Source organism: Callospermophilus lateralis, chromosome 7 (assembly GCF_048772815.1).
Source record: "Callospermophilus lateralis isolate mCalLat2 chromosome 7, mCalLat2.hap1, whole genome shotgun sequence".
Classification (NCBI taxonomy): domain Eukaryota; kingdom Metazoa; phylum Chordata; class Mammalia; order Rodentia; family Sciuridae; genus Callospermophilus; species Callospermophilus lateralis.
In genome coordinates, this window is record NC_135311.1 from 69188320 (window position 1) to 69210318 (window position 21999).

Genomic DNA, 21999 nt, shown 5'->3' on the forward strand with positions numbered 1-21999 from the left:
TGCTAGGCAAGCATTCCACCACTGAACCACAACCCCAATCCCCATATAATAATTATTTAAAATCAGTTTTGTGTTTTGTAACTTTATAGGACACCTTTAAATGATCTTTAGATTCGTTTATTTTAAAAACAGGGAAGAGATATAGGAAAATGGGTAGTAAAATAATGATTTAAAACATATATTTTAAATATTATTTAAAATAATACCATGAGTTGGAAGAAAAGGATTAACCAGACACAATAAAAACACACATAAATGCCACATAAATGCCTCATACACTGTTATAACTAAATAATAACATGGTTAGTATTTTAGGAGTGTCTATGAAATTTTACTAAGCAATAACATGCAGTCTTGGATAACTTCACTAATTTTTTAAAAAAGTCTTTTTCTTGTAAGTTTTCCTTTTGAATACTATTGATTTATACATTTTAACCTTCTACAAAATTCCTTACCTGCAGCTAAAGAAGCACAACACTGCTGCTTTTCCTTTGTGATCTCATTCAACCTATATGGTACATCCAGAAGGGAAGGTGAAAGAAGTGGCAGAGAAGGGAATTTTCCTACTCCACACATTTGGACTGAACCCAATGAAAGATGTTTCACAAAGGTTGAACCATTCTGAACAAAGCTGTAATGAAAGTGATAGGGTTTAAAATATGATCTGTAAAAATACAAAACTTTTTAGCAGTTTTATTCTTTTTTTCCCCTTCAAATGATTTCTCCACACAAATATATAAAGATAGTAATATAGTAGGAAAAAATGTTCAATTTGATTATATTTCAGAACTGCTTTCATGGCATCCATTATTTTAGCCGGCTTTAGTCCAGGCCTTGTTGTAACACAAATGGCAGAACTGAAGTGCTTTTTCTTTCTGAAAAATCTGAAAGCATGCCCAAATCAACTTGCTGGCTCTCATAGTTCATTTCCATTTGTAGTTTCATTTTAGAAAATTTCATTGTAAAAGGCAGATTTCATTCATAATAATACCAGAATATTATTTCTTTTAATCGATGAAAATTAGAGAAAGAACTCTATGTACATATTCTAAACATTATATCAATTAAATTTAACAAATCAATGAATAAATAAATAGAAACAAATAACATAAAACAAGTTAATTTTCCCCAAACATATTGTATATAGAACAAATTTTACATGGGTTTGTTTTTGTATGTTTCAGACTAAAGGATGTTAATAAATTTACTCTCCACTTAAAAACTTTTCCAGCTCTGAGTCTCCAAAATTCATGCTTTGGTGTTTTAAAAGCATGTGTAAAGTGACTCTGTGTATAGTTTCTATGCAAACACACCTATTTACGTAAGCTTTGTTGGATATACCTTGACAACTGCTTCCATGCTGCATCCAGAAGAGTGATGTATGCACCAATTAATATAGCATCAAAGTAACATGGGATAAGGTATCGTGGGATCTGCTTCAAGTAGAACATAGCCTGCAACCATTTACCAACCTGTTATAAAAATAATTTTAAAAGTTAATTTGGTGTGTTCACAGGTTACGCATATTTTAAGAGATAAATATTAACATGAAACTGTGCTATCCAATAATTCATTAATCAAATTTCCATTTATTAAAACTAGAAACACAAAGAAGGGAGGAAAACAGGTAAATATCATATATATATATAAAATTCTTACTGTGCCTTTGCTTATTTTGGACTAGAACACAGCTTACTTATTTAATACTTACTTCAGCAATATTTCCTGATCGTGAAATAAGCCAGCCACTGACATAATCGATCATCCAATCTCCAGATCTCAAATTTTCACAAAAAGGATGCCCCAGGTCATTCTTTGGTCTTATTTCTGCCAATATGGACATTAGCCCTGAAAATTCAGATATACCATGCTGCATTACTGATAGAGTCAAAATGTCCCACAGACGAGTCATGGCTAGTCCCTGATGATTTGACGTGAACAGAGAAGCAGACAAAATGGCCACTTAGTCCACAATGGGACTCAGGATAGTAGGAGGAAAGTGTGGCGGTATGAACTGGAACCAGGATGCAAAGGCGTGTTGAGGGAGACTACTGCCACAATTCATACAAAGCTTCCCCAAAATTATAACTTATGGCACTGGCCTACTTTTTTAAATGTTATAATATTCAAAGTCAACTGGCATTTTTATTTTTGCCTTAAGGCATAAAGGAGAAAAAAATTGATAATCCTGTATCTTTCCATGTTAAAAAGTGGTAGATTCGTTATTATTCAGGCAAGATTTAAGAAAATCACAGAACTGGTCTCAGAGAAAGCAAGAATACCTATGGTGATAAGAAGAATAAAGCTTGCTTTAGAGGGACTCTGAGGAGGCACTCCAAAGTAAGAAATTATCAAAGTGAGATGTTAGGCAAATTCTCAATTAGGCAAAATTATTAATTATTAGGCAAAATTATTAATTACTAGGCAAAATTCTCAAATAGATGCATTAGAATGTCTGTGTACATAGCAGAGTCTGTTATTCAATGAAAGAACAATTGCATTTCTTTTATCATTCAACAAGATAATCATAGCTTAGCTACTGTGAACTATGCTGCTATAATGTGCCTGTATGACTGTAGTATGTGATTTTAAATTGTTTGGCTATATGCTAAGGAGTGGGACAGCTGGGTCAAATGGTGGTTCCATTCCTAGTTTTCTAAGGAATCTCCCTCCATACTGTATTCCAGAGTGATTGCACCAATTTGTAGTCTCACCAACAATGTATAAGTGTACCTTTTTCCCCATATCCTTCCCAACATTTATTATTGTTACTTGGATTCTTGATAATTGCCATTCTCACTGAAGTGAAATGAAATCTCAGTGCGCATCAAAAGATGAATGGATAAAAATAATGTGGTATATATACGCAATGGAGTATTACTCAGCCTTTATGACATTTGCCAGTAAATGATAGACCTGGAGACTATCATGATAAGGGAAATAAGCCAATCCTCAGAAACAAAAGTTTTCCCCGATATGTGGAAGCTAACCCACAATAAGGCGGGGTGGTGAGAAAACAGAAGTTCAGATTAGACAAAGGGGAATGGAGGGAAGGGAGGGAGAATAGAAAAAGAAAAGGTAGTGGAATTAATCTTACATAATTTTCCTATGTACATGTATGAATACCCCACTGTGAATCCCACCAAGGTGTACATCCATAAGAATGATGTCCTAATTAGAATAAAATACATTCCCTGCTTATATAGTTACATCAAAATACACTCTGTTGTCATGTATAACTAAAAAGAACCAATAAAAATAAAAATTAAAAATTAATCATTCCCACCTTATTAAAAATGTTATTTTGGTTTCAGTGATATCAACTAAATCTAGTTAGAATTTAATAAATCCATGAACTGTGTATATGGTATATTCTGGGAAATAAATAAATTTAAGATAAAGTTTTTCCTTCAAGGGAAGGAAAATTTGAGAAATAAACCTTAAGTACAAAAAAAATATGGAAAGCAAGACAGTATAAAATAACATTCTACATATGTCCTAAAACTTTTGTGAAAGGTGAATGTTGCTCAGTAAATATTGGTACCACTCTTGAACAATGAAATATGATGGTAACAGTGTTTCAGAAAACAGATCAGACAGTGACCAAAGGGATGGAATTAAGTGTGGAGGAAGGAACAACAGCTAGAGTGAAAATGGAGTAGGGTAACTGCTTAAAACAACTAACAGGTATATATTTACATACTACTAATAGAACAAAATACTTTGTTTTGCCAATAAATACAACAGGTCTCAGAAAAATTTACTAGAACTTATGTGCTTGCTTTAGTAGGAGGTATAAAAGCTGAAGACAAGAACCACAAAAAAGATTAAAAGCTACATTCTTCTTTCTCATGTTATAATCTTTGTAGAATTTTAGAGTAAACACTTCCTAAGTGCTTAGTATGAACTCACTATTGTCTAAGTGTATTAAATGCATTAACTCCCTTCATTCTATCAACAATCCCTTGTGGTAGACACTATTATTAGCGACAATTTGCAAAGAAAAATCTGAACCAAAGAGAGTTTAACTACTCCAAGGTTATGCAGCTACTCAGTGGAACCTAGGTCTAGTTTTAGAGCCTGCTTCTTAAATACAATGATAAACATTCAAAAAAATTATAATTACCAAAATAAGGTAATATATTCCAGAAAGTATAGTAAATAAAGGAAATGGGTTTCTATCTGTAGAACAAAGAAATTACTGCAGAAAGCAGTAGTTTGTAAAGGTTCAGCTGGGCATGATGGTAGACACCTGTAATCCCAGCAACTTGGAAGGCTGCATTTGGAGGATTGCAAGTTCAAGGTCAGCCTGGGCAATTTATGCAACTCTGTCTCAAGATTAAACAATAAAAAAGGCAGGGGATGCAGCTCAGTGGAAGAGCACCCCTGGGTTTAATCCCTGGTACTGCAATGAAAATAAAACATTAAAAAATAAAAATAAAAAAATAAAAAAGGAAAGGCTTTATGGAAGGTGTAAAAATGAATCCGGTCCTTAAAGAAGGGTTAAGTGACAAAGAAATAAAGGTCAAAAAAAGCGGAATGACAAATGGGAAACTATATGAACCAGAAATATGGACTTGATAAACCAAATTTCTTATACAAAAATCTGGGAAAATATTACCAACCAGATAGATTAATAATAAACTCACAGTTAAATATTTTATTTCTATAATCTATCTTATAAATACTCTAACTACATAATATACTGATATAAGTTTGGTCCCCACCCCCTCTCCTTAGAGGCTGGGAATCAAACCCAGGGCCTTCAGCATGCTAGGCAAGAACTCCACCACTGAGCCATGTCCCTAGCCTTATAAGTTCCTTTTATAGGAGGAAACAAATATGCAACAAGAACAAAAATCCAATTAGTCCAATTATATGAAGAAGAAAGAAGAATGTGTTGTATATATAACTCAGTTTCTTTTGAAGCCTAAACAAACATATTCTGCTTTTTGAACACAATAAACCAAGTCAAAAAATATTAATTAAGGTTAAAGTATATTTAAGAATTCTAAATGATTTGAACAAATGACACAGAACCAGTAATTCTAGGTAGCATTTACTGAGTGAATACTTTGTGCTACACCCTGGTTATAGTGTTTTACTTGAATGATTTTATTTACTCCTCATGAAGCCTTCTGAATTAGTCAATATTATTCACATCTTACTGAGGCAGCAATTGGGGTACAGAGAGATTATGTTACTTGCCAAAGGTCAATGAGTATGGAGCAGAGTCACAGCTTGAACCCAGGCAGTTGCACTCTCAGCCCATACTTCTATTTCTTTAAGGAAGATATCGTATGTCTGTAAAAGAAAAATAAAAAGTTTGCCTATTCTTATACTTGCTTACCTTGAAGACCTGCATATTTAAGGGAAGACCAGTTTGGTATGTCATAGCAACCTCCACTATCTTCCTGTTCTTCTGATTCACATCAGTAAAGTATCTGATTTAGCTCAGTCAAAGTTAATTTAGAGGCAATACTAAGAATTGAAAAACAAAGATAAAAGGTTAAATATACTGACTTTTACTTGCTTTTAATAAAAGCAAAAGAATAAAACCTGCATTATAAAGTATCTTGGTAATGTACATTTTAGGAACTCAGTATTAAAATAAACATCATATATATGTTATAAATAGTAACCAAGAAGCACAAAATGCTAGAAATTAAATTACAACTAATATTACTCCAAAACCAAGTACATGATTAAAGTACCAAATTTTATTGATTAAAGCATGATGGAGGACTTAAAATCAGCATACTACAGTGACGCAACCATATCAATGTTTATAGCAGCTCAATTCACAATAGCTAAACTATGAAACAAACCTAGATGCCCTTCAACAGAGGAAAGATGAAGAAAATGTGATACATACACACAATGGAATATTACTCAGCCTTAAAGAAAACTGAAATTATGACATAGGCACGTAAATGGATGGAACTAGAGAATATCATGCTAAGTGAAATAAGCCAATCCCAAAAAACTAAAAGCTGAATGTTTTTTCTGATAAGTGAATGCTGATCCATAGTGGGGTGGGGGATAGGGAAAAATGAAGGGACACTGGTTTGTGTACAGGGAAGTCAAAGGAGTCAGGGGAAAGGTGTGGTTGTGGGGAAGGGAAGGACAGTAAAAAGAGACAGACATTATTATCCTATATATATGTATGATTACACTACTGGAGTGACTCTGAACCATGTACAGCCAGAGAATGAGACGCTGTGCTCCATTTGTGTACTAAACGTCAAATGTATATTCTTCTGTAAAATAAATAAATTTAAAAAAAAAAAGGCATGATGGAGCCAGCTGTGGTGGCACACACCTGCAATCCCAGTGGCTGAGGAAGCCAATACAAGAGGATCTCAAATTCAAGGCCAGACTCAGAAATTTAGCAAGGCCCTAAGCAACTTAGTGAGACCCTGTCTCAAAATAAAAAAATAAACAGGCCTGGGGATGTGATTCAGTGGTAAAGCATCCCTGGATTCAATCTTTAGTACTGGGGGTGGGGTGGGGAGAATACAAAGATCTTTTGGTTTTTTATATACTTTATATTATAAGTCTATTTTTTAATCCTTTCAGTTAGACTTAGTTTCTTCCCTGATAAGTGTGACATAAAGAACTTTTTATGCTGTTTATCTTAAAAACTTGGAATACCTATCAAAGGATCAATAAAGGGATAATCAAAAGTCAACGTTAACCACCTAAGAAACAACAGTCTCTGCCTTTGTATTTCTCTCCTGGCACCATCTTTCGTATCAGGTTGCACTGCCCCTCAGTTCCATCATTCAAGAAACCAGCATCTTCTCAGAAAAAAAGATGCTTCTTGATAATGGTCAGAGGAAAGTCTAAGTGTCGTGGCCTTAATTTCCCTTCATTCAATTAGCACTGAGACTGTAAAACTGACTGCAGATGAATATAACTGAGTTGTATTTTCCTGTATTTCTGGTTGCTCAGGTGACTTCACTTTACATAATTGCAATTTTATGTGAACATATGTCCTCTTGAACATACATCCTTCTTTGTCTTTTTGTTCTGTCTTGGCTTAGAGCTGTGCTTTGTCTCTATCTCAGCCTCTCTCCTCACAGCTATATTTCATGAATCAAGATTGACCATTTGCAGACTTAATATCAACTTCACTTTAGGGCATTATTTTCCAACATGTAGCCAGTGGACTCCTTCCACAAGAATAACCTTGAAAGCTGTTTAGAAGGCAGATTTCTTGCCCTTGCCCTGAAATAATCAGAGTAGGTTCAAGGGGGAATGTGCTTTTATAAGCATTCTACAGAAACATACATCTATTGCAAATTGTTTTTTTAGCAGCTACTTTGCTAAGAATGGTTTGAATTTCTTAATTCTTTAATTCTTAATTTCTTAATTCTTTCTTAATTTCTTCAATAATAAATGTGCTCATAAAACAACAAAAAATTTAACACCAAAGAGAAATGGGCTAATATATAAAATGACATTTCACCAGATAAATACAAATGGACAAAAAACTTAATTAATATGTTGAGATGTTATTTTAAAGTATTTTATACTTCATATTTACCAATTTAATTAGTAATAACTAACATTTATGATCATTTACTGTGTGTTAAACATGATGTGTTTTATATGAATAATTCTCACAACTCTCCATTAACAGGCACTCAGTCTTATTTCTTATAGCTAATAAGAATCAAAAAAAAATAATTCTTACCTAGTCTGGGTCTATACTCAGCTTTAGCATACTGCATTACAATAATATCTATTCAGTATTGGTAAGGATGGACACTCTAACACTGACCTGAATATTCTCATTAGTACAATCTTCCTGGAGAAGATGTGGCAGTATAGACTGAAAGACACAATCTTATAATACAATCTAACACCAAAATTTAATTTCTGGAAATTTATCCTAGTAAGAATGAGAGCAAACACATCAAGCCCTCTATGGGCTAGTCATTCTATTATAAGTGGTTTGTATTTGCCCTATTTAATCCTTACAAAACCTAAGAGGAAGATACTATTTATTATAAGCTCTTTTTTCCCAGATGAGGATTGAGCTGAAGAAAGTTATTAATAACTTGTCTAAAATCATTGATGGTGATGAAACTATAATTGAACCTACATCTAAGCTACAAAACCCATATTATTCAGTATTAGTGGAACACATAGAAAGTGAATAATTAAAGATTTATTCCAAGAAGAATGTACAAAGACATAAATAATAGGGAATAATAAGAAGCATTCTAGATGTCCAAAATGGAAAATGATTGAATAAATCATGGTATAGCCATATAATAGAATAATATGTTGAAATTTTAAAAAATGATGTAGTGAAGAGTGTGATGTATAGAACCTAATCTCAGTTCAATAAAATTGTGTGTGGGTCTCTGTTTATGTAGACATGTATGTATCTATATCTGAAGAAAGACTGCACAAGAATGAGAAAGCACCCCTGTGAATACCCACATGAATGATAATATAATAGGATAACAACAGCTGATGCTGACACTGCTGGTCCCTGCACCACACTTTAAGTAGTATGGACAGAGAGGACCCTTAACATGTTTAAATCAAGACAGCAACAACTCACCAGTTATTAAAATGTTAAATCTCTATAAAATAAGACATACTTATGAAGCAAAGGGGATTTTTAAAATAGGATCTGCGTTGTCAACAATAAGGCTCCCAGATTTAAAGTGAGGACTGACTGTGTCAGATGATTTCGAAGAATTCCAACAGCAACTTGTGCATGTGGATCAAAACTAACTCTGAATGATGTTAATAAAAAATGGTTGATTTTTAGGAGTGATTTATTCAAAGTTTACAGTTAAACTGTTTTAAATATAAGTAAAGTCAATAATTTGAACTCTAATTAACATACCTGAATATTATAACACTTCCTGGAGACAAGTTTTCAAATTCTATTTCTTGAATATATTCATTGGGCCCTTTTGTGGCAACTCCAGCTTGTTTAACAATTTTACTTTCATTAAGCTTGAAAAAAATATGAAAATCCATTCAACAAATAATTCTCATGACCTTAAAATATTAAACATAAAAGAAAGAGGTGAATCCCAAATACCTGAATATGTTCTCTACTTTCTACTGTGATATTTGGTAACCCATTGATTGAATTCTCATCCTTCTTATAAGGTTTTGTATTTCTCTCAATAGTTCTAGCTTCAAGAACTACTTCTTCAATTTTGCCTACAAATATATTAAAAAGTTAACAAAAAATTGTTCCTAATGTACATTCAAAATTTAAATAAGAATATTACCAACCATAGTAAATTTTATTAAAAACTGAATGACAAAATACGAAATACACTTAAAATCACAATTTGTAGACTTAACAGATGGAAATGTTTTAAGAATCATCACTGATCAAAACAAAACCTGAGATAATACTGTACAGTGATGGAGTTCTGTAAAAGTAACTATGAAGGGATGGGGCTGGGAGCACGGGTCAGTAGTAGAGCATGTGCTAAGCATGCTGGAGGCCCTGGGTTCAATCCCCAGCATCAAAAATAGAAAATAGGGCTGAGGTTGTGGCTCAAAGGTAGAGTGCTCACCTAGCACATGTGAGGTACTGGGTTCAATCCTCAGCACCACATAAAAATAAATAAATAAAATAAAATCGTATCCATTGACAACTAAAAAAAAATAGAAAATAAACACAAAAATCTATGAATTGGGCTGGGGATGTGGCTCAAGCGGTAGCGCGCTCGCCTGGCATGCGTGCGGCCCGGGTTCGATCCTCAGCACCACAAACAAACAAAGATGTTGTATCCGCCAATAACTAAAAATAATAAGTATTAAAAATTCTCTCTCTCTCTTTCTCTCTCTCTCTCTCTGCTCTCTCACTCTCTCTTTAAAAAAAAATCTATGAATATTAGTAAAGATTCAATGAGATTACTGAATATAAATTTAACAGTTAAGGAAAGTAAGGAATATTTAAAACTAAAACTATTCAGGTTGATAATATTTAAAGATTGGAATTATATTGCAACCAGCAATGAACACCTATAGAATGTGATTATTTTTATGAGACTCTCCAAAGTCGTACTGTTGCTGCTTACACAGAATCATGCTATGCTATAATATACTATCTGTAATAACAAGAAAAGAAAATATAATTATCTAGAAAAAAGTCTAGAAATAATAACATATCTCAGGGATATAGATTATAATTAGGTATCAAAAGAGAGACATAGAATATGATTGTTATATCTTTAGAAAGAAAAATCACTGAGTATGTATAGGTTTTTGAAAGAGGTGGAACTTTAGTCCTTGAAGGATATAAATCATATACAGATAGAAATAAGACTTATTGGGAAACAGTGAAAACATCTATTTGGCTGAAACAGTAGAGTAATGCAGGGCTAGGATAGTAGATGAGGATGGATTGCAAGGAATCTTAAGTATCATGTTAGACTATTTTCCATTTTTGTTTATATATGTGTATGTATGCCAATGCAATACATACTTATACACACATATATAAATGTATGTCACACATATAAAAAGAAATATTTATCTATGTCAGAGTATAAGACAAATACATGTTCATTATATACATATTAAGGGAAAACTGAATGTATTAAGATGTAAACAAACCATTTAAAAATTCAAAAAAAGGTTAATATTTGAGTGTATTTCTGTCCAGATTTTGTTCCATGCAATAAAAATGTAAGTTATCCAAAATTTGTAATTCCTCTTATTAATTACATTCATACTTGCATTTGTTATATAGAACATATAATGATGATGTATATGGCATTATAGGATAATTTAATATAATGATATAATTACAATAACAATTTTTAGATTACATGACCAGGGATACACATTTGAGGCACTTCCTTGCTGTAAAATGAAGTTTTGGGATTCCTGAAAGCAGTTCTAGATACAGCCACAACAGACTGATGGATACTGGGTGAATGTCTGGTTATGGCCACTATATCTTCATCAACCTGATCCACATACACTTGAGAAGTGAAAAAAAAGCACTTAATTAGCACTCAAATTGGAAATGAGTGCTCAAACTGATAAGTCTTTCCCTGTAAACTTTCAGAAAGACATTTAGGAAACTTGGTCTCTTGCCTGAATAAAGCCCTTGGCTCCAAGCTCTTGATGAAGTTTATTGATAGCATGCCTGGCTGTAATAATTCCACTTTGGAAACTGACATCACCGGTATTTGATGGGGATGCTCCAGGATTCCACTTAGTATAAAACCGTTTTTCAGAAACCACTGACATCTGGAGAACGGTAAAACTTGGCCATGTATACATTTTAATTACAATGAGAGTTTTTTGATAAAAATGCTAATTATATGAATTTTAAAAAACAACACAGAAACAAACCTGATGAGGTACTAGTTCATCATAGCCTCGTGTACTTCCACTAGCACAACATGCCATAGAAACAATTGTGGTACTTGGGAGAGCATCATAGGCTGACCTATGCTAGGAAACAATTAAACAGCAAAATATACTTTCTTTCAAAGGAAAAGCACTGTATCATAATAAAATAAATAAGTAAAATTCTGTATCATAATGAAATAAAAAATAATTACACAAACACTTTCTATAAAATACATTAATTTGTTCTACAACAAAAGAACATCTTTAAAACCATAAGCTATAATTGCTTTTAAATCTAAGATACTATTTTGAAGTATGTGGATATTCATGCCACAAAATAGCAGATAAGTAAACATCAATATATCAAGCAAAATAAGTAGATACAAGAAATGGAATGATGCTTACCACAATAGGACACTCGTTATCATGAGTAATATCCATAAACAGAGCATGTGCAATAGCCGGCATTAAGGGTCTCAAGCAGGGCTGAACAAAAGATCTGACAGGTTCTCCTCCATATCGGTAAACTAACCTGCCCTCTTCATGACTATTATATGCACTCATTGCCTCTGCGGAGCATTACAGAACATTTTAACAATCTCTATTACTTATGTCCAAGAAAAGGTTAAATTTCACAATTGATTTTTAAAATAAAGAACACATCAGTATAATCAAAAATAAAACTTCTTTAAGCAATTTCCTAAGTAATTAATGATAATTACTAAATGTCTACTAGTTTAAGTGACCAAAGCAGTCTTTTATAACTTAGGGGGAGAGATGGCTCAGATAGAAAAAAGTAAACCTCAGGTGTTTATTGAGATGTTAGCTATACAAAAATCTATAGGAAAAAAATCTAAAGATTATATCATATACCCAGGTAGAAAATGAAGAACAGATCTGTATATTTTTAACAACAAAAAATGGTTTCGATTGTGAGCCATTAGATCATCCTGCCAACCTTGTGATTTGAAATGAGATCTTTTACCCCAAAGTACAAATATTTACTGATAAAAATAGATTGAGTTAGATTGGAAACTCTCACATAGATTATCCAAAAGAATATTAATTGTATTGAAAATTATTAAGAATTACATTAAAAAACTACTAAATGTCTTTTAGTACACTTAAACAAAAGCTGAAGTTTTAAATGGGAAAGACACCTCAACAAGCCTACCTCTTATTAAGGAACTAATGCCCAGTCTAGTAACAAAGATATTGTCCAGTTCTTCTTTTCCCATGAACAGTTCAGCTACTACATATAAATTGGGTTATAATTTCCTAGCAGCATCCAACATGTACTGAAAAAAGCACAGTTACACATGTAAAAGAGAGAAAAGTGAGACAGGAAGGAAGGGAGGAGACAAGACTAGGCATGGGTTTAACACAAGAAGATACATATGGTAAGACAAAATGAAAATTCAGAAAGAATTCCAAATAAAGTTTGATGTACAAATGTGACAAAACAACAAACAGAACCAACAAACATAGGGAATATGAGAATATGTAGAGTAAAGCAGTTAAAAAGAAGTTTAGATTTTGCAGAGATAGGGACACAAGGGAGAAAAGAAGAAGAAAAACGTTAGTGCTTTTAAAAAATGTAACCTGTATCACTGCAATTCTGCCAGTATTTCTCCCTGCTTCTTGTATATATATATATTAGTTTGTAGTTGGACACAATACCTTTATTTTATTTTCTTTTATGTGGTGCTGAGGATCGAACCCAGGGCCTTGCACGTGCTAGGTGAGTGCTCTAAAGCTGAGTCACAACCCCAGCCCTTGTTTGTTTGTTTTTAATATCTAGTCAGACTGTTAATTTCCAGGTGGTTTCCTAAGTAATTAATGATAAATTCCTTCCTGGTGAATTATTTAGCAATTGTATAATTTAGGTCTGACGACCAAATTGAAGCCTGCAGATAACAAACTCTTAAGCCACTGAGTCCCATTTTCAATTCTGTAAATATTCCAATGAAATTGACATAGGTACATTAAAACAGGTAAAAAAATCATAATCTAGAGCTTACATATATTAATCAAATTTATATTATATAATTAATCATATTATATAATATGTATTCTATGTTGTATACTCTATTAAGTTTTTATATGCATTCCATATATGGGATTATAGGACAAAATAGATTAAACTCATTACAATTTCTACCTCTGAGACTTATGATCTACATTGATGCTACACCGAATCAGAAAATAGTAGCTTATAATAAAAAAATTAGATTGGTTCCAAAAATGTTTTAACATATCCTTACATAAAAGATAACAAAATACCTGGAATCCTAACAAGCACAATCCTAGAGGATTTTATAACTTAAAATTAAGTGAATTAAGTTAGCTTTAACATTTAGTTGTGCCATAATGTTATAAGTATATATTTGTGTGTACATACATGTATATATTTTTTTGCTATTGTTAAAGCACAATATGAAGACAAAGAGCTGCCATTTGGGGAGGTAAATAATGTTCTATCAGCCAATGTTCTTATTTCATGTTTACTTAATTAATGTTTACTAAATCTCTCAAAAATCAAATCAATTTTTCATCACAGGACTTGAGACATATATATTACAGAAAATTATTGAAATAGGTATTTTTCAGATAAGCATGTATTTCCAAAAAATTGTTGCTAGGAAGCTATCAAGGATAGTATTAGCAAGATTAAAATTATAAGTATTTATTTACAAAGTTGTATTAGGTAGAAGATAATATTATAAATATTGGCATTATTCAAAATTTGCTTTAAAAAGTCCAAAAGAGGAATAGACAATAGTTATATTTACACTTTTGTTTTCATAAATAATTGATAAAAATGGAATTATTGACAAATATGATCGCTCTTCCTGAATTCTTCCTGAATTAAAATTTAAAAATTAACTTGCTAAACATTTTATAACCCAGTATTCCTTGACAATTGCATTTAAAGATTGTTAGAATTATTCAAATTATACAAAAATATAATTCAATGCCAAATCAATGCTTGTGTTCAACTAGCTATCTGTATAGTCTACTTGAGGAAAGCTGGGAAGAAATCTTGAATATATTTGCTTAATGTGGATGAATTGTTTTTCTATACCTCAGCTACATGAAGAGGTGTTGAGTGGCAGTTATCAAGACGCACTCCCTGGAAATAAGTTGCAGTTATTTCAGTATATTTTTTCATATGTGCCCAGAGATAAGGGCAGTCCTCTGGTTTATTTCCATAGTGTAATTTAAAACTGTCTCCCCAACAAAACAGTTCTCTTCTTAAATAAACATCTGAACTTGTTAAAAAAGAAGTTTGTTTTCAATGGCTTAAGAAATAGAATAAAAACATTTACTTCAAGGAACTATACCATTTTAAAACTGCATTATTTCTACCATAAATGATTTATTGGCTAAAATCATATCTAAAATGATATAGGACAAAGTTTTCTATCTTAGATATATGTGGCAAAAATTACACCTTATAGTCTCTTCTAAAAGTTTGAGCTCAATTTCAAAATTCCAAGTTATTTCCTGAGGAAAAATAGTGATAGTATTATCATAGACTCTTATAACTATAGTTCTACCAAAACATTTTAAGGCTCTGTCTCCAACTTGCTACTCAATTTTGGCAAGAGGTTATATTAAATTCATGGCATATAGAAGAATTTCTTTTTTTCGTTTAGAATGGTTAGAAGAGAAAGGGCAGAAATACTTAAGCCCAAGGTTATATTCTTAAATAACAGCATATAAGATTTCTGAATCAATTCTAAGGTCACAATAATAAACTACTAATTCTAAACTGTTGAAAAAAATACATATCAAGGTGTTTCCTATAAAACGCTTCCCGGCAATAACATGGTTGTTGAAAACAAGATTCTAGAGTAAGTGAGGGGAACCTAAAAAAAAAATTAGTTTCTGGTATAACTGCCTTTCAAATACCTTAATACCTCTCTGGCCAGTGGTTGAAAATCTCTCTTATGTAGATGTAATTATAACAGCATTAGTTTCAAAGTTCTACCTCCTTTTCTTCTCTCTCAAACTGGTGAAACAGTTTAAAAACCTCTAGCCTAGTGGGGAAACAAATCAAAAAAACAGATCATATTGAACTTTCTATGAAATTTTTTCCCTGTCCATTGAGAAGTCAAAAGTGATGTACCTGGTTCAGCAAAGTTTCGAAGAGGATCATCTCCCATCACCCATCCATTATGTGCCATGAAAAAACAAGCTTTATTTGGAAGGTGAATCAGATTCTTCTGCAGATAAGGCCATTTCTTCAAATGGGAAAGTAAAATACCTATAGAGATAAAATTAAATATTAAATCCACACAGAGAAACTGCTTGGAGAGAATCTGAATTAGCAACATTAAAAATTAAACTTTCCTTATGAGTATAATAAATAAAATTAGTGTGACACCATTTACTGGGAAAAAAACTTCAATATAGGTGAAAAATCAATAAACATTATTTACCTCCCCAAATGGCAGTAAATCTAATAGGATCTGACGAATGGAGTTAACATTGTAGCATATATAATGCTAACATTTTAAGGAATTTTTAAAACCTCTTAAAATCACAAGAAAACAATTGAGATATTGATGCTACTTCTCAAAGGCTTTTACTATCTTCTAGTTGCCCAATTTATGTTACATTTTACCTATAAAGTAAAGAACTATGGGGTTGGGGTATAGCTCAATGGTAGATGGCTTGTGGAGCCCCTGGGCCCAATGCCCAGCATTGTCCAAAGTTTAAAAAAAAAAAAAAAAAAAAAGAGGAGGAGGAGAAAATAAGGATCTAAATGCTTGCTCAATTTGATTAACACTGTATTTATCACTAACTGCTATGGTTTGAGTGTGTCTCCCAAAAGTTCATGTGCTGGAATCTTAATTTCTTAATGTGAGAGTGTTAGAAGATGGGCATTATTTTTAGTACTTGGGTCATATGAGTGGAGCCCCCATGAATGAATTAATGCCTTTCTTGTGGGAGACTCACACAAGGGACTGGATTAGTTATCAAGAGAGTGGGTTGTTAGAAAGTAAGACTGCCCCTCCTGCTTTGTCTCTTTCGTATGTGTTCACTTGCCCTTCCCCTTCCTATCATGAGTTGAGGCAGCTGGAGGCCCTTACCAGAAGCTGAGTAAATGCTAGTGTAACACTCTTAGACTTCTCAAGTCTCCAAAACCTTGAACAAAACTAAATCTTGCTTCTTTTTTTAATATTTATTTTTTAGTTGTAGTTGGACACAACTATTTTATTTATTTATTTTTATGTGGTGTTAAGGATTGAATCCAGGGCCTCACACGTGCTAGACTCTACTACTGAGCCACGTCCCCAGCCCCTAAACCTTGTTTCTTATGAATTACCCAACGTCAAGTATTTTGTTACCACAACAGAAAACAGACTAAGACACTAAGTATGCAGACCTCCAGAAACATTAATGTAAATAACAACTATAAATTTGTTCATATGGATGATCATTTTTCTAACTAAAGATTTGCCTAACACAATTAAGCCTAATTCCAAATCAAAACCCTCGTAGTTTAATAAATGTACTGCAGTTGTGCTTTAAAGGAAACATTTAGGTTAATTCACAGTTAAAAACAAATTTTAGTTTTTAATCTTTCATGAAAAGAAAAGAAAATGGAATACCTGGTAACTAAAGGATATCTTCTAGTGACAGGTCCTAGTTTAGGACCATGGCCAGCCAGTCATTCATAAAACACATTTCCCTAAAGGCAATTAACTGCCTGGAAAACATTAAATTATATTGCATCACCATCAACAATAAAAAAAAATAGTTTAAAGACTCAAATAAAAGCAATAAATATAGGTAAAACCTGTTCTTGATGATAATTCATGAGTTGATGCTTCTCTGAATTCAATTCATCAATTCTATTATGGAACCAATTACAGCATTCTTCAATCGCAGCTGGCCCATCGCTAGAGCAGATAAAGCAATACAAACCTATTTAACGTTTTTTACAAAACTTACATATGAAATTTTTCTAACAAGAGGCATAGAAATCTTAATCATAAGAATCTTATTATGACGGAAAAACTTTTCCAACAGTAAAGACTGTTACATACATGCACAGGAATATGACCTGGCACAAATAAAAAACATGAATATGTCATGTGCTGAAGTAGAATTATGGTGCCTATTTCATTTCATATGAAGGATTTCAATAAGCTCTTTGAAAATTATACTAGCCATAATGGTTTATAAGTAGTAGCAGTATTTATTTCACAAAGAAAACAAACAACATACTCATGTGGTATAAAAGTCGCTAGTGCAATGTTCATATCCACAGTGCAGCCAAGCCTTCTGTATTCAGGATCCTGAATAATCTTCAGATACTACTTCGGATCAGACTTGGTTACTCTATTTCCTGAAAGAAGAAAAGATGAGTGCTTAAATGCAAATATTCACAGGGAGATTATAACTGTCACTGATTTTAAATTTTTTTAAATATTTATTTTTTAGTTGTAGTTGTACACAATACCTTTATTTTATCTATTTTTATGTGGTGCTGAGGATCAAACCCAGGGCCTCGCATGTGCTAGGTGAATGCTCTACCGCTGAGCCGCAACCCCAGCCCCTGATTTCAAATTTTAAATATACAATTATTTCATAGAAAATAAAACAAATATTAATTTCATAACCATCTTCCTACTCCTCCATCCTCCTGCTTATCATCTCCATACCACATATCATACACATACACACAGTGGGTGGGGGTAACACACAGAGACAAAAATATCATTATAAAACAAAAAACAAACAAACATAGGGATTGTTATCAGTTCAACTTAAGCCCCACTTTTTTGCTCTCAGTCAATGTCCACTACTACTATTGCTTCTTCTTTTTTAACACTGCTGGGAATCAAATTCAAGGCTTTATGAGTGCCAGGAAATACTCAACTCCTTCAGCCCTACTTATTAAACTTTATGACATCTGGACTTTGGTAGTAGCATTTTCTTCTCAAATGCTACCAAATAGTCTAACCTCAGGAGTTGTGTTTCCTCAAAGATTGCTTCCAATTCTAAAGTAAATCTTATTAAAAACTTGACTTTCTTTGCTTTCTCTGAAAGAAGTACTTGTGATGGAAGGCGGGAATGAACGGTGGGCATATCTGAGCCAACTCTAAACGGAGGTAGACCCTTTGGAGAACACTTGGTGCAATTTCACTGATCTGAGACCACTCCATTGCTTTTGCGGATGTCTGACTCAGAGAGAATTCTGTTATACTGAGGAATTTATTGGGTGAAACAGCCCCAGGTTCAAACACAACTCCCGGGAGACGGAGAGAGAGACCAGTGCCCCAACTAGTCTTGAGGTGCCAGCTGCCTCCAGGAGGAAGAATTACTGGGCAAGTGGTAAGTCACCAATTAGGCTAACTTCCCCCACAGCCTCCTGCTTCTAGTTTTCCTTTGAAGAACCCTTCCTCACAATAAATTCCTTTGGCCTGTTTCTTTATAAATAAAGCATTTGTGGGCTTTTTCCTTTGTTATATACTAGGCTTAATTTTCCATTAATTAATTAATTTGTCCTTGTTTTATTCTAAAGAGACCTTGAAATGGCTTACAAAAACACAAGCAATAAAATAAAACAGATTCTTAAAACCCAGTTTCTAAGGTTCATCTGGAAGAGTAAAACTGCTAAAAAATGCTTGAGAAAGAAAAAAACAAATCTATACCAGTAGTATCAATAAATAGTTTTTAGTATTGATAGAATTGAAGGTAGATAAATGGAAAACACAGATAAAAGCCTAAAGTATATTTAGGATATGGCTATACACTAAAGAAGTATTATGGTTGTATTTCAAATCAGTGTAAAATTATGGATTATCAATTTAACAACATTTAAAAAATAAAGCTAAATACCTTTTTCATGTAATACACATAAATTGTAGCTTCATAAAATATTTTACTGAAAAATATGAATAATATTATTAGAAAAAAACAGTATGTTTATGAAAAGCCTTTTCTAAACACAATGTGAAAAGCCATAATAGAAAAGACTGACTACATTGAAAATAAACAGCACCATAAGCAATATTTAAAAGATCAACAGCATACTAAGAGAATATATTTAACACCTATATAATAAGGAATCATCAATAATAATGAATCAATTTGAAAAGGACAAACAGTCCAATAAAAAATGGAAAGAAATACTAATACACAATTAGTGCAAGAAATGTAAGTGGCTAATTAACATGTGAAAAGATACTTTATTAATATAAAAAGAAATATCAACTAAGACAAGATATTTAACCATACATACCAAGATGATTTGCCTGATTGAAAAAAGATTTTAAAGATTATTGGTATCACATGTTGGTGAGAGTTTTTCAAAACATGTGAGTAGGAATAATTTTAAAAAAGCAATTTGATGATATCTATTGTATTTGAAATTTGCATATCCTTTGATCTACTTGTTTTACATATAACAATTTATCCTGTAGATCTACTTATATAGCAAATAAACATACATATACAGGGTATATTTTAGATAGTACGGCTTATAAGAATATAAGTTCCACTAGGGGAAGGTTCTTGCTATGCTTGCCACTGTATTCTCATGCCTGAGTGTCCAGCACACAGTAGGTGGATCAATAAAAATGCATTGAATGAAAGAATTACAAAAAAATTGGGGGAAAAAAGCTAGTTAAAGTACTCTTTTTATTTTTAAACATTTGTTTGTCTGTTTGTTTGTTTGTTTATTTATCTATCTATTTTTTATGTGGTGCTGAGAATGGAACCCAGTGCCTCACACGTGCTAGGCAAGTACTCTACCACTGAGTCACAATCCCAACAGTTAAAGTATGTTAAAACAGTGTATTGCTACTTGGGAGTTAAGAGAAATAACTATAATAAATTCATATTGTCGACTAATGAACAAATTAAATAGTCCATGCTTTAGTTTAAAGTATATAACATATATACAAATATAAAACGAGTATATATATATATATATATATATATATATATATATATATATATATATAGTTTACAGAGAGAATTATGTAAAACCACATGTAAAATCTGAATTTCTTTCAAAAATAATCTGAAAGGAAACACAGAAACTATTACTTGGTAGTTCCCTCAAAGTATGTTTTGTAGGAGGGGAAGTTGCACATTGTATTTTATTATATTTTGAACTATTTGGGGCTTTTTCCCTTTATAATGAGCACACATATTACATATAAATGATACTACTTATAAATATTAAAGGAGAGAGAAATTTTTGGTGAATGAAATATGAAGCAAAATCAGGACTAAAAGTTCCTGTATTATGATGATACATACTTGTAAAAGTTGATGCCTGAATCTAACTGAGTTCTTAAATGTAAAGGTAAACTCATTTCTACTTCAAAGGCAGTATATTTGGGTCCTATTCTAGTTTTGGTCTCTGGACAAGGAAGAAAATTTCCTATTTTAAAAGAACCCCTCCAGGGTTCCCAAACATCCTCCCTGCTGGGCTATCCCATCCTACTTGCAGATACTTTTTTCATAATCCTTTCTAATTTGTCTCCTAAAAACCTCAAGTTCTCTTTGAGTATGTTTTTTCCTCTTATTTTGTTAAGGGGACACTGATTAACTAGATTAGTTACATCCTTAACTGAATATTTACTTCTTTACCTTTTATTATTAGCTAATATCTAGCTTCAGTCTCACTAGTTGTAAGGAGGGTGTTTGTGGTGAACACCATGGGTTGGAAGTCCCTCTTACATAGTTAAGATTCTTACCTTAGACAGCAGAAGATTCACATTTCTCGATTTCAAAGCCTTGTTCAAGCCTTTCTCAGCTGAAGTAACCTGCTCTACCTAATTCCCATTCATGCTTTTAACAAATATATGCTGAGTTTGACTATATTCTGAGCATTCTGCCAACAATAAAATGAAAATTGGGTTTATTATTAGAGCATGCCCTTTAGATGTTTCAGCTTCCAGAATCAGTTTTCAAATACCAAAAATAACAAAACTATTGTATCAAAACAACAGATTTAATGAATATTAACCAAGAAAAAAAAGGAGTTATCCTTTTAAAAGTAATATTAAATTTCTTAAAATTGATAGGAACAATCTACTGCATCTATTTACGTTGTGTTAGAAGTCTTCTAAATTGTTCAACTGCTTTGTGAACATCTACTTGGAAAAATTCCCAGAGTTGGATCTTTGGAAAAATATCCTCCCAAATTATTTTTCGAATACACTGAAAAATTTTAACAGTTAAAACATATTTTTAAATATTTCACCAAATATTGTTTAACATATTAAATACTTATTATAAATAATTTTCAGCTATATATTTAATTTGTACTTAAGAAATTTTGTTATTTTGATTTAGTGTGGTATTACTGTATAAACACTTACATTCATGTGTTGATCATTTTCAATCAAAGCAGGTATTCCTTTTTCTTTGTATTTCCCTTCTGCAACATCACAGGAAAAATGCCAGAGTGCTCTAAGACCCAGGTAGGTTTTAAGTGTGGAGAATTCACAAGATTATATGCAGATTCTGGATGTTCCTGGATCCATTTACTATTAGCAGCTTAAAAAAAAATAAAAACAAATAAATTTGAACAAAAGAAAACTCATATCTTGTAATTAAATTGAAAATGGTATCTATGTTAAGTTTAAAGATGAAATATCAACATCTACCACCCAC

At 32.3% G+C, this 21999-nt stretch overlaps 1 pseudogene across 1 annotated transcript in view; it reads right to left on the reverse strand.

Moving 5' to 3' along the window:
* The window catches only part of LOC143405196 (glycogen debranching enzyme-like), a 73440-nt pseudogene that overhangs the window by 35892 nt on the left and 15549 nt on the right, over positions 1-21999 (reverse strand). Inside the window, exons 5-23 of the transcript XR_013091997.1 lie at positions 21705-21882; positions 21432-21543; positions 17593-17713; positions 17162-17264; positions 16974-17071; positions 15485-15622; positions 14438-14625; positions 12527-12650; positions 11758-11921; positions 11353-11454; positions 11096-11247; positions 10826-10980; positions 9071-9195; positions 8870-8982; positions 8626-8756; positions 5351-5484; positions 1712-1848; positions 1342-1472; positions 456-631 (exon numbers count right to left, since the gene is read on the reverse strand). The product of XR_013091997.1 is annotated as a glycogen debranching enzyme-like (transcript). The remainder of the gene's footprint in view (positions 1-455; positions 632-1341; positions 1473-1711; positions 1849-5350; positions 5485-8625; positions 8757-8869; positions 8983-9070; positions 9196-10825; positions 10981-11095; positions 11248-11352; positions 11455-11757; positions 11922-12526; positions 12651-14437; positions 14626-15484; positions 15623-16973; positions 17072-17161; positions 17265-17592; positions 17714-21431; positions 21544-21704; positions 21883-21999) is intronic.